We start from the raw sequence: 14,226 nt of genomic DNA, 5'->3' as shown, positions 1-14,226 counted from the left end.
CCTGAGAACTTCCAGCTTCTGCTGGCAAGCTTCCAAGCTTCTGCTGAAGATCTTCCAAGTTTCTGCTGCGGAAGCTTAAAGATTTCCTGCTGAGAAGCTTCCAAGCTTCTGCTGAGAGCTTCCAAGCTTCTGCTGAGATGCTTCGGAGTTTCTGCTGAGATGCTTCCAAGCTTCTGCTGAAAGCTTCCAGCTTCTGCTGAAAAGCTTCCAAGCTTCTGCTGAGAAGCTTCCGAGCTTCTGCTGAGATGCTTCGGAGTTTCTGCTGAGATGCCTTCCAGCTTCTGCTGAAAAGCTTCCCAAGCTTCTGCTGAAAGCTTCCAAGCTTCTTGCTGAGAAGCTTCCAAGCTTCTGCTGAGAATCTTCCAAGTTTCTGCTACGAAGCTTTACAGATTTCTGCTGAGAAGCTTCCAAGCTTCCGCTGAGAAGTTTCCAAGCTTCTGCTGCGAAGCTTACAAATTTCTGCTGAGAAGGCTTTCAAGCTTCTGCTGAGAAGCTTTCCAAGCTTCTGCTGAGAAGCTTCAAGCTTCTGCTGAGAAAGCTTCCAAGCTTTCTGCTGAGAAGCTTCCAAGCTTCTGCCTGAGAAGCTTCCAAGCTTCTGCTGAAAGCTTCCAAGCTTCTGCTGAAAGCTTCCAAGCTTCTGCTGAGAAGCTTCCAAGCTTCTGCTGAGAATCTTCCAAGTTTCTGCTGCGAAGCGTTACAGATTTCTGCTGAGAAGCTTCGAAGCTTCCGCTGAGAAGTTTCCAAGCTTCTGCTGCGAAGCTTTTACAAATTTCTGCTGATGAAGCTTCCAAGCTTCGTGCTGAGGAATTTCCAAGTTTCTGCTGCGAAGCTTACAGATTTCTGCTGAGAAGCTTTCCAAGCTTTCCGCTGAGAAGTTTCCAAGCTTCTGCTGCGAAGCTTCACAAATTTCTGCTGAGAAGCTTCCAAGCTTCTGCTGAGAAGCTTCCAAGCTTCTGCTGAGAAGCTTCCAAGCTTCTGCTGAGAAGCTTCCAAGCTTCTGCTGAAAGCTTCCAAGCTTCTGCTGAGAAGCTTCCAAGCTTCTGCTGAGAAGCTTCAAGCTTCTGCTGAGAAGCTTCCAAGCTTCTGCTGAGAAGCTTCCAAGCTTCTTCTGCTGAGAAGCTTCCAAGCTTCTGCTGAGAAGCTTCCAAGCTTCTGCTGAGAAGCTTCCAAGTTCTGCTGAAGCTTCCAGCTTCTGCTGAGAAGCTTCCAAGCTTCTGCTGAGAAGCTTCCAAGCTTCTGCTGAGAAGCTTCCAAGCTTCTGCTGAGAAGCTTCCAAGCTTCTGCTGAGAAGCTTCCAAGCTTCTGCTGAGAAGCTTCCAAGCTTCTGCTGAGAAGCTTCCAAGCTTCTGCTGAGAAGCTTCCAAGCTTCTGCTGAAAGCTTCCAAGCTTCTGCTGAGAAGCTTCCAAGCTTCTGCTGAGAAGCTTCAAGTTTCTGCTGAGAGCTTCCAAGCTTCTGCTGAGAAGCTTCCAAGCTTCTGCTGAAAGCTTCCAAGCTTCTGCTGAGAAGCTTCCAAGCTTCTGCTGAGAAGCTTCCAAGTTTCTGCTGAGAAGCTTCCAAGCTTCTGCTGAGAAGCTTCCAAGCTTCTGCTGAGAAGCTTCCAAGCTTCTGCTGAGAAGCTTCCAATTTCTGCTGAGAAGCTTCCAAGCTTCTGCTGAGAAGCTTCCAAGCTTCTGCTGAAAGCTTCCAAGCTTCTTGCTGGAGAAGCTTCCAAGCTTCTGCTGAGAATCTTCCAAGTTTCTGCTTGCGAAGCTTACAGATTTCTGCTGAGAAGCTCCAAGCTTCCGCTGAGAAGTTTCCAAGCTTCTGCTGCGAAGCTTACAAATTTCTGCTGAGAAGCTTCCGAGTTTCTGCTGAGAAGCTTCCAAGCTTCTGCCTGAAGAACTTCCAAGTTTCTGCCTGAGGAGCTTCCATGCTTCTGCCTGAGAAGCTTCCGGGCTTCTGCCTGAGGAGCTTCCAAGCTTCTGCCTGATATGCTTCCACGCTTCTGCCTGAGAACCTTCCAAGCTTCTGCCTGAGAAGCTTAAAAGCTTCTGCCTGAGAAGCTTTCAAGCTTCTGCCTTTAGAAGCTTCCAAGCTTCTGCCTTAGAACCTTCCCAGCTTCTGCTGAGAAGCTTACAAATTTCTGCTGAGAAGCTTCCCAGCTTCTGCTGAGAATCTTCCAAGTTTTCTGCTGCGAAGCTTACAGATTTCTGCTGAGAAGCTTCCAAGCTTCCGCTGAGAAGTTTCCAAGCTTCTGCTGCGAAAGCTTACAAATTTATGCTGAGAAGCTTCCGAGTTTCTGCTGAGAAGCTTCCAAGCTTCTGCCTGAGAAACTTCCAAGTTTCTGCCTGAGGAGCTTCCATGCTTCTGCCTGAGAAGCTTCCGGGCTTCTGCCTGAGGAGCTTCCAAGCTTCTGCTTGATATGCTTCCACGCTTCTGCCTGAGAACCTTCCAAGCTTCTGCCTGAGAAGCTTCCAAGCTTCTGCCTGATGAGCTTTCAAGCTTCTGCCTTAGAAGCTTCCAAGCTTCTGCCTTAGAACCTTCCCAGCTTCTGCTGAGAAGCTTCCAAGCTTCTGCTGAGAACCTCCCAAGCTTTTGCTGAGAATCTTCCAAGTTTCTGCTGCGAAGCTTACAGATTTCTGCTGAGAAGCTTCCAAGTTTCCGCTGAGAAGTTTCCAAGCTTCTGCTGCAAAGCTTACAAATTTCTGCTGAGAAGCTTTCGAGCTTCTGCTGAGAAGCTTCCATACTTCTGCTGAGAAGCTTCCAAGCTTCTGCTGCGAAGCTTACAAGCTTCTGCTGAGAAGCTTCCAAGCTTCTGCTGAGAAGCTTCCAAGCTTCTGCTGAGAAGCTTCCAAGCTTCTGCTGAGAAGCTTCCAAGCTTCTGCTGAGAAGCTTCCAAGCTTCTGCTGAGAAGCTTCCAAGCTTCTGCTGAGAAGCTTCCAAGCTTCTGCTGAGAAAGCTTCCAAGTTTCTGCTGGGAAGCTTCCGAGCTTCTGTTGGGAAGCTTCAGAGCTTCTGTTGGGAAGCTTCCGAGCTTCTGCTGCTGAGAAGCTTCCAAGCTTCTGCTGAGAAGTTTCCGAGCCTCAGCTGAGAAGCTTTCTAGTTTCTGCTAAGAAGCTTTCATGCTTCTGCTTAACTTAACAAAAAATACTTTTAAAACATATTTTGTGTTTTATTTTTTTTTGTTTGGCTAATGATCCAATCCTCGTTTATCATTTTTTATATTTGTTTTAGATTCAAAAATTATTTGTTGGATTTAGACTCTTAAATTTTCAACAAGATTTTCAAACTATCACATCATATTCCATCTTAAAACGAATTCATGTAATTCATCTCAGTTTGCTGACGGCGCAATCCGAATCGACAAGATAGACAAAAAGCTTCATCATCTTCATGGAATCCATCAGCAGGACCACATTCTTCCTAACAAGTAATTTGCACCGGCTCTCGTACCACCATGCATGCAAGTGTATTTCCCTTTTAGCAAAACTTCAATCCCCGATTCTGTTTGATCAGAAAATACCAACAATGGCCAAAGACAAGCATCAGCACAATTCCCGGTAGTTTTTTTTTTTTTGTGCCCCATGTCCACTACTAACAGGAGAGTACTGGAAATACTGAATCCAATTTTTTATTCCATCCTGCCTGCATCAGCTCCATCCAATCCCCGAACAGAACGAGCGAAAGCACCCGAGCAGGATGTGTTTTTGATGCTTTTAGCTTGCAAAAATAAAATCATCGAAAGAAAGTAAAAAAAATCTATCCCATTTCCACAGGACTCTGGGCAAACGGCATTCATCAACGGACCGAGAGGAGGAACATTCAAAGAACCGAAGGACTCCTTGCTGCTGCCAGGCAGGAGAAAAAATCCTTCTCATACATCACATCCACTAGGACCACACATGCACTGCACACATCTCGGCCCCGGCCAAACGACACACCGGTTCGACGGACGAAAGGCACTTCCATTTTCCCATATTTTTAATTACAAATTCTTCATCAATATCGAAGCCGGGAGATCGAAGCATTGCAGCAAAAAATGGAATCACTCTAGAAAACCTTCTTCTTCCGCGAATGCACACATGTAGGGAAATCCGGGACCCTGCCAACGACGACGACATGGACGGTTCCGCTGATGGCATTTTTTCCAACATTTCTCGTATGTTCGATTCCGATAGTTCTGGTGGGCCCACCTCCGGATTGGAACGGGAAATAAACCCATTTGCGCCCAGGCTGTGACGTCCGTCCGTCCATCCGGGCTCGGAATCGATCTCGTGGGTCCTATATGAGGAGGGGGCGGAGGCAAGTGGCCGTGCTGTAGCTCGTTAGTTCAGTTGCTTTCTCTGGACCTTGCAGGTCCTGGTCCGCTGAGCTCGATTCGGTCCGGCCCGGTGGCCCCGCGGAAGAACATGAAAGACATTGAGCGATTTGATATTTTTTTTTCTTTCTCGACTAATTCTAGATTTTTTTCATTCCCGGTTCGAAACAAGTGAACTGGATCGAACTGAATTGTGTGTTCGTCTGTTATGAACGTTGTGTTTTCCTTTGCCGGAGCAGATTTCCATATCTGAGAAAAGGGTTTTTTTTTTGTGACCCCATGTATAGATGTTCACGTATGCAGTTTTCAGGTTCCTATGCCTTGTTCAGATGATGTATGGGGAGGAATGAAATGCCTGGAAACTTAATGCTGATCAATTCGTTTCATACAAGACATCATTTAACTAAAAGCTTACCGAGGTATCTACGTGGATTGTACTTTTTGCTATGGCAGAGGTTATGGAATATCTGGATTTTGCATTTCAAATTCATACCACAGGCATTTATCAATCACGAAATGCGAATCATGGTAAGAATCGCTTCGAATTTCCTTTCTAACTTGTTCCAATTCTTTTATAAGAATTATTTCAAACATTACATTCATTAATGATATCTGATCTGATATCAATCAGAGATTATGCATTTTGAACAGAATGATGGTCCACATCAACGAAAATTTAATTTCTACCAATGAACAGTTCGGATTCCGACATGGACATTAGACCATTCATCAACTTTTACATGTGACAAATTTGATTCGTTCCAACAAATCTGAAGGCTATTCTACTGGTCTTGCTCTTCTAGATAAAGGAAAAGCATTTGACAGTGTTCGACATGAAGCCTTGACTGTAAATTGTTAGAATAATCCAAAGTTAGCTGCAAATCGTACACTTCAGGTTAATTATCAGAACTCCAAGTCTGATAGGCTTCCTGTAAGAGCTGATATTCCACAAGGCAGCATTTTGGGGCCAATTTCATACAATATTTTTACACCTGACTTACCTGAGTAAATTGTGAGAATATCTGACTTATCGCTCTCTGTAACAATCTTGATTTACAGCACATCATGAGAGGTGTCCCCAAGCGAGAAAAAGGGAGTTTTTCATAGCTTTCTCTTTGTGGCTCTCCTTCGCATGCTGCTATTTATCAGGCTTGTTGCAACTTGCGAAACATTGTCGATCATGGACCGATACAGATGGGATGCTTTTATTCGCTTTTGTGATCGTCCTTCTAAACTAATTCATACGAGAACGAATTCTGAAAATAAATCACTATTCGTAGCAAAAGAAAACTGAAACGATTTTTGTCTAAAATTATGTTTTAACATTGGATACACTGTGTAACTCATTAGTACAATAGCAGGGAGGGAGCTTCAGAATCCTTTCTTAGTATTACAACAACTAGTCTATAATAATACAGCGTATAACATGGCCGGCCTGAAAATTTGCTAGCAGATCAAATGCTTGTTCTTAACCCATTAACGCCCAGTGATCTATTTTGAAATCAGATGCCTCGAACGCCCAGTGATCTATTTTGAGATCAGTAACATTTTTGAATACAGTAAATTTTTTAGACAAAATGGATGGTTGGTATCTTTGGCAAAGTTGTGAAAGACCTTAAGGGCAGTCCAATGACAAGTTTTTTAATTCAGATTTCTTCCACTAGGTTGCGCTGTCAGCATAAAACATATCTGTTTTGTCATCAGCTCTTATCGGCATCACCACGCTCGTCGTGTACTGTAATAAGCGTGGTTTGCAAATCAGAGATTCCTGAGCAATTATAGAATGGATCCTTTGCCGGAAGTCAGTGTGGATTCTGGGAATCCCACAAGGATTCTGGGAATCCCGTAAGGATTCTGGGAATCCCGTAAGGATTCTGGGAATCCCATGTAGATTCTGAGAATATAATGTGGATTCTGGGATTGCAATGTGGATCATAGGGTTTCAAGCAATCGTCGACCAACGCTCAGTAGGCCACGATTCTTCCTCTTTCTCTCATTGGACGGCACACGAGACGGACGCACTTGCATAGCGAGGCTCCGGGCAATTATGTGAATCTTAGGATTATAGTGTATATTATGTTGCTGCATTGTAGATCTCTAGCTTCTAACGTGGATATTGGGATTCCACTAGGTTTGTTGTATTTGTATGTATATCCTGGGACTGTTGTTCAGATCATAGTGTGTCAGTGTGGATCTTGGTATTCCAATGTGTATATTGAAATTCCTGTTTGAATCCTGGGATTGTTACATGGTTCGTGTAATTCTAATGTGAAACCTGAAATTTCAGTGGGGACCTTTGGGTTTCAGTATCTTGATACTCCAGTGAGGATCTTGTGATTTTAGTGTGAATCGCAGGATTAGAACATGTGTCCTTGTGTCCTGTGTCCTGGGATTTCAGTGCCAATTTTGGGATTTCAGTGTATTTGAGCCCCAGTGAGTATTTTGCATTTCCAGTGTAGATCCTTGGACTTCACTGAGAATCCTGCATTCCAGTATGGATTTCAGATGCGGATCCTAGGATTTCAGTGCGATATGAGGATACAAGTGGAGAGTCTGAGTTTCCAGTGTGGATCCTTCAATTCCAGTGTGGATCCTGAATTCCAGCATAGATCATGGATTTTCAGTGCAGATTTTGAGATTCTAGTGTAGATGCTTGTATTCCGGTAAGGATTCTGGCATTCCAGTGGGAATTGTTTGATGATAACCCAAGGATATACTGTGGGAATCCTGTTGGAGTTATGTTGAAAGACAGTGCAAATGTTGTAAAAATTCTATGGAAATAGTGAGCAAAAAGTTTTAAAATACATTGGGAATCTTACGCGAATGCTGGGGTTCTTGTGAAGGTCCTGTTGAAATTTTATCTTATAGTTATATAGCAAATAGTTAGTATTCCTGAGAGAATCTCGTTGAAATACTTTGGGAATTTGGATTGGTCTTATTAGAAAGAGTCATGTGAGAATTATCAGGGAACTTTTTGTAAAGCCTGTAAGAATTCTTTGGGAATTGTGTAGAAATACTGCGGGAATTGTGAACCTAATGGGAATTCCGTGTGTTTTTTTTTTCATGAGCATCCTGTAAAAATTCCAATTGTGATTCTGTGATATTCTTCGAGAATCCTGAGGGAATCCTGTGGGATGCCTTCAAGAATCCTGTAGAAACAATATGTCAATATCTTTGGAATCCTGCTAAATCCTTAGTGGTTTTTGTTACGACAAAAATTATCATATTCGTGATTTTTTTTATAAGTGTGTACCCCGTAACCATTTGATACTAACGAGGCTGGCGTAAAATGAAGAAGGAGAATGCGACTAATGCGGCTATATCACGAAGAAAAAATATAGTAATTACAAACAAATTTTGGTTTGTTTCAACCAAAACTTTAGGTTGAATTTTGCACAAACATAAAATCAATTTGAATCAACTAATCGCGTTGTTTAAAATAAACTAACATTCTGCGTTAAATATATATAACGCCGTCTTAGTTGAAATCAACAAACATTTGTTAGAAATAACTAACTTGTAGGTTGTTTGATTTTGACAGTTCTTAAAACAAACGAAGAAAATAGTTGAATCAAGCATTATTTCTAGTTTGAATCCACCAAAAATTAGTTTGGAACAAACAAGAGGTGCTGTTTGAAACAAACAACAAATATATTGAAATAACGTTCTGGTTATATTCTCTCTATTTTTGTTTCAATCATTTTAAAGCAAAAATTATAAATATCCAAACCGCAACTACATATTATATATTTGCTTTTGTTTATAAGAAGTACAATAATATATCAAACAAATTTAATATCATTGACAAAATCGAAGTTCACTGGTATTCCGGGATTGCATCCGGCGACTTCGTCCATCTAATCAATAATGCCGCTAATGCTTGCCACTAAGCTCCACGCCAAATATTCCGCTACTAGTAGACATTTTATCAACAGTAATACTGTAATAGGAAAATTAATATATTTTACAAAACGTAAACGAAAACTAATGAATGAAATACCTCTAAAAACTTGAAATCTCAGCATTTGTCGGCTCACGTACATGTTATTCGAATAGTTCTATAAAACAAAATAATTTGTTTGAGCTTTATAAATTCTTAAGATATGTACCATTATACACAAAGTATTAATTAGCTGAATTATTGACAGAACATTCAGCATCTTATAATATTTAGACTCTGGTTGCATTAAGTTTCATATTTTTACATGACAGTTTGTTTTCAGGCACAACACAAAATTAAAACATGGCTAACTCTCGAACCAGAGTTTGAACTCGCAAACAATCTAGCTTTTTTCAAACTAATTCTTAGGTTGTTACTTCAACAAACAAAAAAATCAGTTTGTTTCGATGTGTGGTGTTGTGTGAATCAATCTTATTTTTTTGGTTTGATTTAAGAAATTCATTAAGGTATCGTACAAACTGAAATTTGGTAAAAATAAACAAAATTTTATTTGCTATCAACTAATATATTAGTTTGATACAACGTTGATCATTGTTGTTCAATCAGAAAAAATATAAGTTGGAAACAAATAATGTTAACAGTTTGTTGCAAACAAAATTTTGGTTTACAAATATCAAAAGATAGTTTGAAAACAACAAAAAATTTAGTTTGAATTTCAACAATTTTTTTTGTTGTTGTTTCAAACTAGCTTGTTTTTTCTCCGTGATGTGTATGAATGTATGTATGTTTGAACGTCCAAACTAGTATGTGTTGTGCATGTACACTCCCGTGCAAAAGTTTGGGTTCACCCGCAAAAAAACATACAAAAGTGTTCTGTCCATATCTCTGTGATTACACGTCCAATTGAAACTCTTTAAGCCGCATTCGAAAGGCAAAGAGTTATTCTTACTCTATATGTATTTTTCCAAAACCATTTTTTGAATTTTGTATACTAAATTTTTACTTGAAGTTGTGACATTTTTCAAAAAAAACACACTGAAAAATCATATCTAATTTCCTCAGCATTGGGTCGACCAAAATTTTAAATCAAAGTGTCATTAGAATCGTAATCTTATATTCTTTGAAGAGACCCCACGAAATTTTGGCGAAAATATGTAGAAAGTATTCAAAATCAATGAAACAGTCAGTCAAGTCATCGTGCAAAAGTTTGGGTTCATCCCTCAATCAGCCGCACGCACATGATTTTTGTCAATATCTCTGCCATTTTTCAACCGATATTAATAGTTTAAAGCTTTTTTGAGCGCAAATAATGGCGCGTACATGATTGGTTTGAGATTTCACAGACTTAAGAAAGTTCAGGTGAACCCAAACTTTTGCACGATGACTTGACTGACTGTTTCATTGATTTTGATTACCGTAATTTCGGGTGAAATTGATCATTTTTCACGTTTTATCTAGTCTGTTTTCTCTAATGTTGACAAAGCAAAACAACTAAATGCAGGAAAACAAGTACGAAGTTCAGTCTCATCGACTCATGTACCGAAATTTTCTAACAAACGTCATTTCAGTGTTAAAAAATATATCTAAAATAAAAAATCAGGGGATCTCATTTCGGGGTGAAATTGATCACTTGTCAATGCCATTATTGTTAGTTTTCAAAACAACTCTACATGATTAATTTCAGCTCCCTGAATCCGAATATGCTTGTCAAATTCTTAACAATGCAATACTTATATAAATAACGAATAGTTAAATATCAAGAATTACGCGGAAAACGCCTAAATGTATGCAATTTCCTAAGGAATTCAATGATATCTAACAGAAATTCAATTATTTCAACCATTTGAGCTAATTGGTACGAGTTATGGTGATGAAATCTGGTTTGGGGATATATCTCAAGCATCCTCACAAACTTTCAGGTTTATACCATGTTCAAATCCTTGCTTAAAAATAGAAGTTCATAGGTGTTTGTCAATACTTCACCGTGCATGATTTTGAAATTTTACATTATTTTCATAGTAATGAACATTCTCGCAAAAAACGCAAAAAACTTCACAACACACAATTCGATAATAGTTACGACAAACAACGTTCACTTACTGCAGCTTACATTGATATTTGTGCTTCATTACGAATAAATAAAATCGTGTGATACGATGATCAATTTCACCCTTCTGATCAATTACAGTAAAAATTTAGTATACAAAGTTCAAAGAATGTTTTTGGAAAAATACATACGAAGTAAGAATAACTCTTTGCCTTTCGAATGCGGCTTAAAGAGTTTCAATTGGACGTGTAATCACAGAGATATGGGCAGAACACTTTTACATGTTTTTTAAGGGGCGAACCCAAACTTATGCACAGGAGTGTACGTGTATGTTCTTGTGTGTGCTTTGTACACATGTCACATTCAGCATCATTTTGTGATGTAGTTTTCAAATAAACCTCTTTTTGTTATTTATATTAATGGTAAGGTACCCCGGGGCAAGTGAGAATCCGGGGTAAGTGGGGCGTTTCGTCATAGCTCTACTAGGAAAAGTTTTTCATGGGGGTATTCTTCTAGAAAGTTGAAGATACAATGACAAGGAATGTATTTAGTTCTAAACATATTGTTATTTTTATTACCATGTGGTTCATGTAACAGTTGTCAGTTCAGCGCCATTTTCAACTTGCATGACAAATTGTGACACGTTTCACGTCTTGCATTGACTCGCAAAAAATAAATGTGTTTTAAATCGAATTTCCATCAGTAAGCTATAATTTTTGGTATTATTACAAGCTGCTAACGATAAACTAGTATTTTGTTTTCATTTCATAAGAAATTTTCGATGGTCTATCTTACCCCAAAATATATTTGTACCTGGGGTAAGTGGGACCTATCAAAACAAAAACCAGAATAAAAACTTTTCGTACACGTTTCATACATTTTGCTAGAGAGTAGTACTAAAACATTCAAACAAATGATTTCTATCAAAAAAGATCAACCTCAAATTACGTAATTGCATAAGAGGGAGAAGAAAAGTGTTATTATTCTTTATTTTTTAATTTATTTTTTATTTTTGAAATACGACTTCAAAATTGAACAAACACACAGCTGAAATTTGAAATGCATCATGATAACGATTACTTTTCTATGTTATTTGAACTTTATGTGTTATTTCTACCAAATTAAGTAGTGATGGAAAACAATTCCATCCCATAAGGTGGGTTTCTGCCATGCATATGAATAATAACAAAACATATTTGAAATTTCCTCAATTATTGATTGTTTATGTGCTACATTTTAATTAACAACTTATAAATGATATATTTAGAACATGTTTAATTCCTCTTTACGCTTTTATTGAGGAATTTTCAGTTAATATTAAATGTGAGGTGACATACTATTAAATAAAGGGTTTCTTCCTAAAACGTAACGTATTTTATGGTTGATCCCTTATGTACATCAGATATGTACTTAAAATTAAAAATCTGTGACTTATCAATCCTATTATTGTAATGGTTGACTTAAGCCCTCAGTACACTGTTTGTCAAGTGTGCAAATTTTTCCGCACGCATAAACCAACATGCAAACATCGGTCTCAACAATGACAAAACATCTGAAGTGTCAAGTGAATATTGAAGTATTAGTTTATGCGTGTGGAAAAATTTGCACACTTGGCAAAGAGTGTACTGAGGGCTTTACTGATGTGAATTGACGCATGAAACTGGATGTGTCCCACTTGCCCCGCTTAGCGAGGTAACTGCGTTCATTGGCTCATTCTAAAACTTTCTTCCAAGGTTTTCACAATTTCGAAATTATTCGATTAGTTTCATGCACACATCAGCAAATATGTTGCCAAAACGTGATTGTGTTGTTGGATTTGAAAAATATTGACATTTGAAAATTTTATTGAACAATTTGTTTGAACTATCGTTTTTTTCGTTCCCACTTGCCCCGCGGTACCTTAACATGTTATTACCGTTTACATTATGTTTGTCACAATATCTTGTGTGACCTTCAAACGTTTGTGAAAATAATCAAAGATTTTAATTTTTTCAATATTTTGCGTACATATGACCCACTGTGTACTGTAACAAAATGTGACCGTAGATTTTTATTTAAATGACGGTTTTAGCATTCTATTATCATATTGCGATACTCCAGAAAGAATCAGGTGATTACTACAAATGTGAAATATATCGGGCGTTAATGGGTTAAGACAAATTTTTGATTTTCTGATAATAAATGGATAAAGACAATTCATATATTGATTACATTTAGCTTGAACGCCCTCACTGTGATATTTGAAAGTTTAAGTTTTATTTAGCATGAGCACTAGATATCTTACTTCATCTGACCAATTTATTGGATAGAGCACCGATCAATGGACTGCATTGAACGTAACTGAAGTTAGTTTCCGGTTCAGACCTACCAACATTGAAGAAGTTTGCAGGAGAATAAACGAAATTAATACCAACGCGAAAAGAACTGTTGAGATTCCGATCTCGTTCATTCAAATGCTCTGCTCATTCATCCAGCTATTCTTGATGCATTTATTTAATGCAATTAAAACCTCTGCCGAAAACCGCCATGCCAGGTTCATCAAAAGACTTCAGGCCGATCAACGTTCTGCCTGCAGTATCGAAGGTTTTTGAGAAGTTTCTTCTCTCTTAAATCATCGAACATCTCCAGGACGCCAATCCTGCTCTTCTTGCCAAACACCAATCGGGGGTACCATAGAGCGCACAGTACAACAACGGCGTTGGTGAAAGTCACCCATGGCATTCTGGGTAATTTCGACAGCAACAGATGTACGTTGATGGTCCTAATTGATTTTTCGTTGGCCTTAGCGATTCTTGTACTCCGAATGTAATCTTCTTTCATCGTATCTGGAACAAAGGTGCCAACGTGTCGTTTTGCGAGGCATCTCTTCGGAACCACGTATGCTGAATGAAGGGACACCGCAAAGATCGTGCCTCAAACGTGCCAAACGTTGTGAAATATGAATACCATGTGTACGCAGACGACCTACAGATCTACGTGTCTGGTCCAATAAACAAAATCGACAGACTCGTCCAGCTAATTAACGAAGATCTCTCCGCGATTGAACCATGGGCTTCAGCAAATAGGCTGTTTTCCAATCCCAAGAAGACTAAGCCAATAGTCCTCTGTAAAGAGTGTACGGTACATCCACAAGACAATATCCGTTTCGGTGGAGAAATCATCGAACTATCCACTGAGATAACGAATCTTGGACTTACGATGGAGTCCACCTTGAAATGGAGTAACCATGTTAATGACATTACCAGGAAAATTTACTGATTAGATTATCCTTCGTTCGTTTCGACGGTTCTAACTCGCATGAAGCTGACTCGAGCAGGGCTGATACCGTTCTTTTTCTAACGCGACCTTACTTTTTATCCCGGGAGTTCAACAGCGCAAAAAAACAACTCAACCACTGCTTTAAATTGTCTGTGAGATTTGTTTATGGACTTCGAAGACGTGACACAACGGGACTGGTACGACACACAATAGTTGGATGCGATCTTTCTGAGTATTATCGTCAGCGTATCTGTCATTTCTCTTGTATTCTCTTGGATCTTGGAACGTGAGAACTTTGAATGCACCCTCGCGTGTTGGGCTCCTGGCTCGTGAACTGCGGAATGTCGGCGTGAACGTGGCAGCTATCCAGAAAATACGCTGGCCAAGAACCGGAGAACGGCAATTCCGAGCGGTCGACCCCATCGCCAACACTTCATTCAAGTACCACATCCCGAGTAACACACATGTTATAATTGTGTATTATCAACTGATATATGACTAGTTTTGGTCGTATACCAGTTGATAATACCAGGGACGAAAAAAATCAAGCTCACTATACTCAATTCACTGACATTTATGCCACCATCAAAGTAACCGCACCACCACCAATATGATTGCACCAATGAAGATGGCACAAAAGTAGATGAAAAAACAATCAACGATGCCCGTACGTCGCTGGTGTTTTTGATTATCAGAAGCAGAAGAATGTCAGTTTTAGAAAAA

The sequence above is a fragment of the Aedes aegypti genome, chromosome 1 (genome assembly GCF_002204515.2).
Source record: "Aedes aegypti strain LVP_AGWG chromosome 1, AaegL5.0 Primary Assembly, whole genome shotgun sequence".
NCBI classification, from domain to species: domain Eukaryota; kingdom Metazoa; phylum Arthropoda; class Insecta; order Diptera; family Culicidae; genus Aedes; species Aedes aegypti.
Note: the sequence above shows the minus strand (reverse complement) of the source record.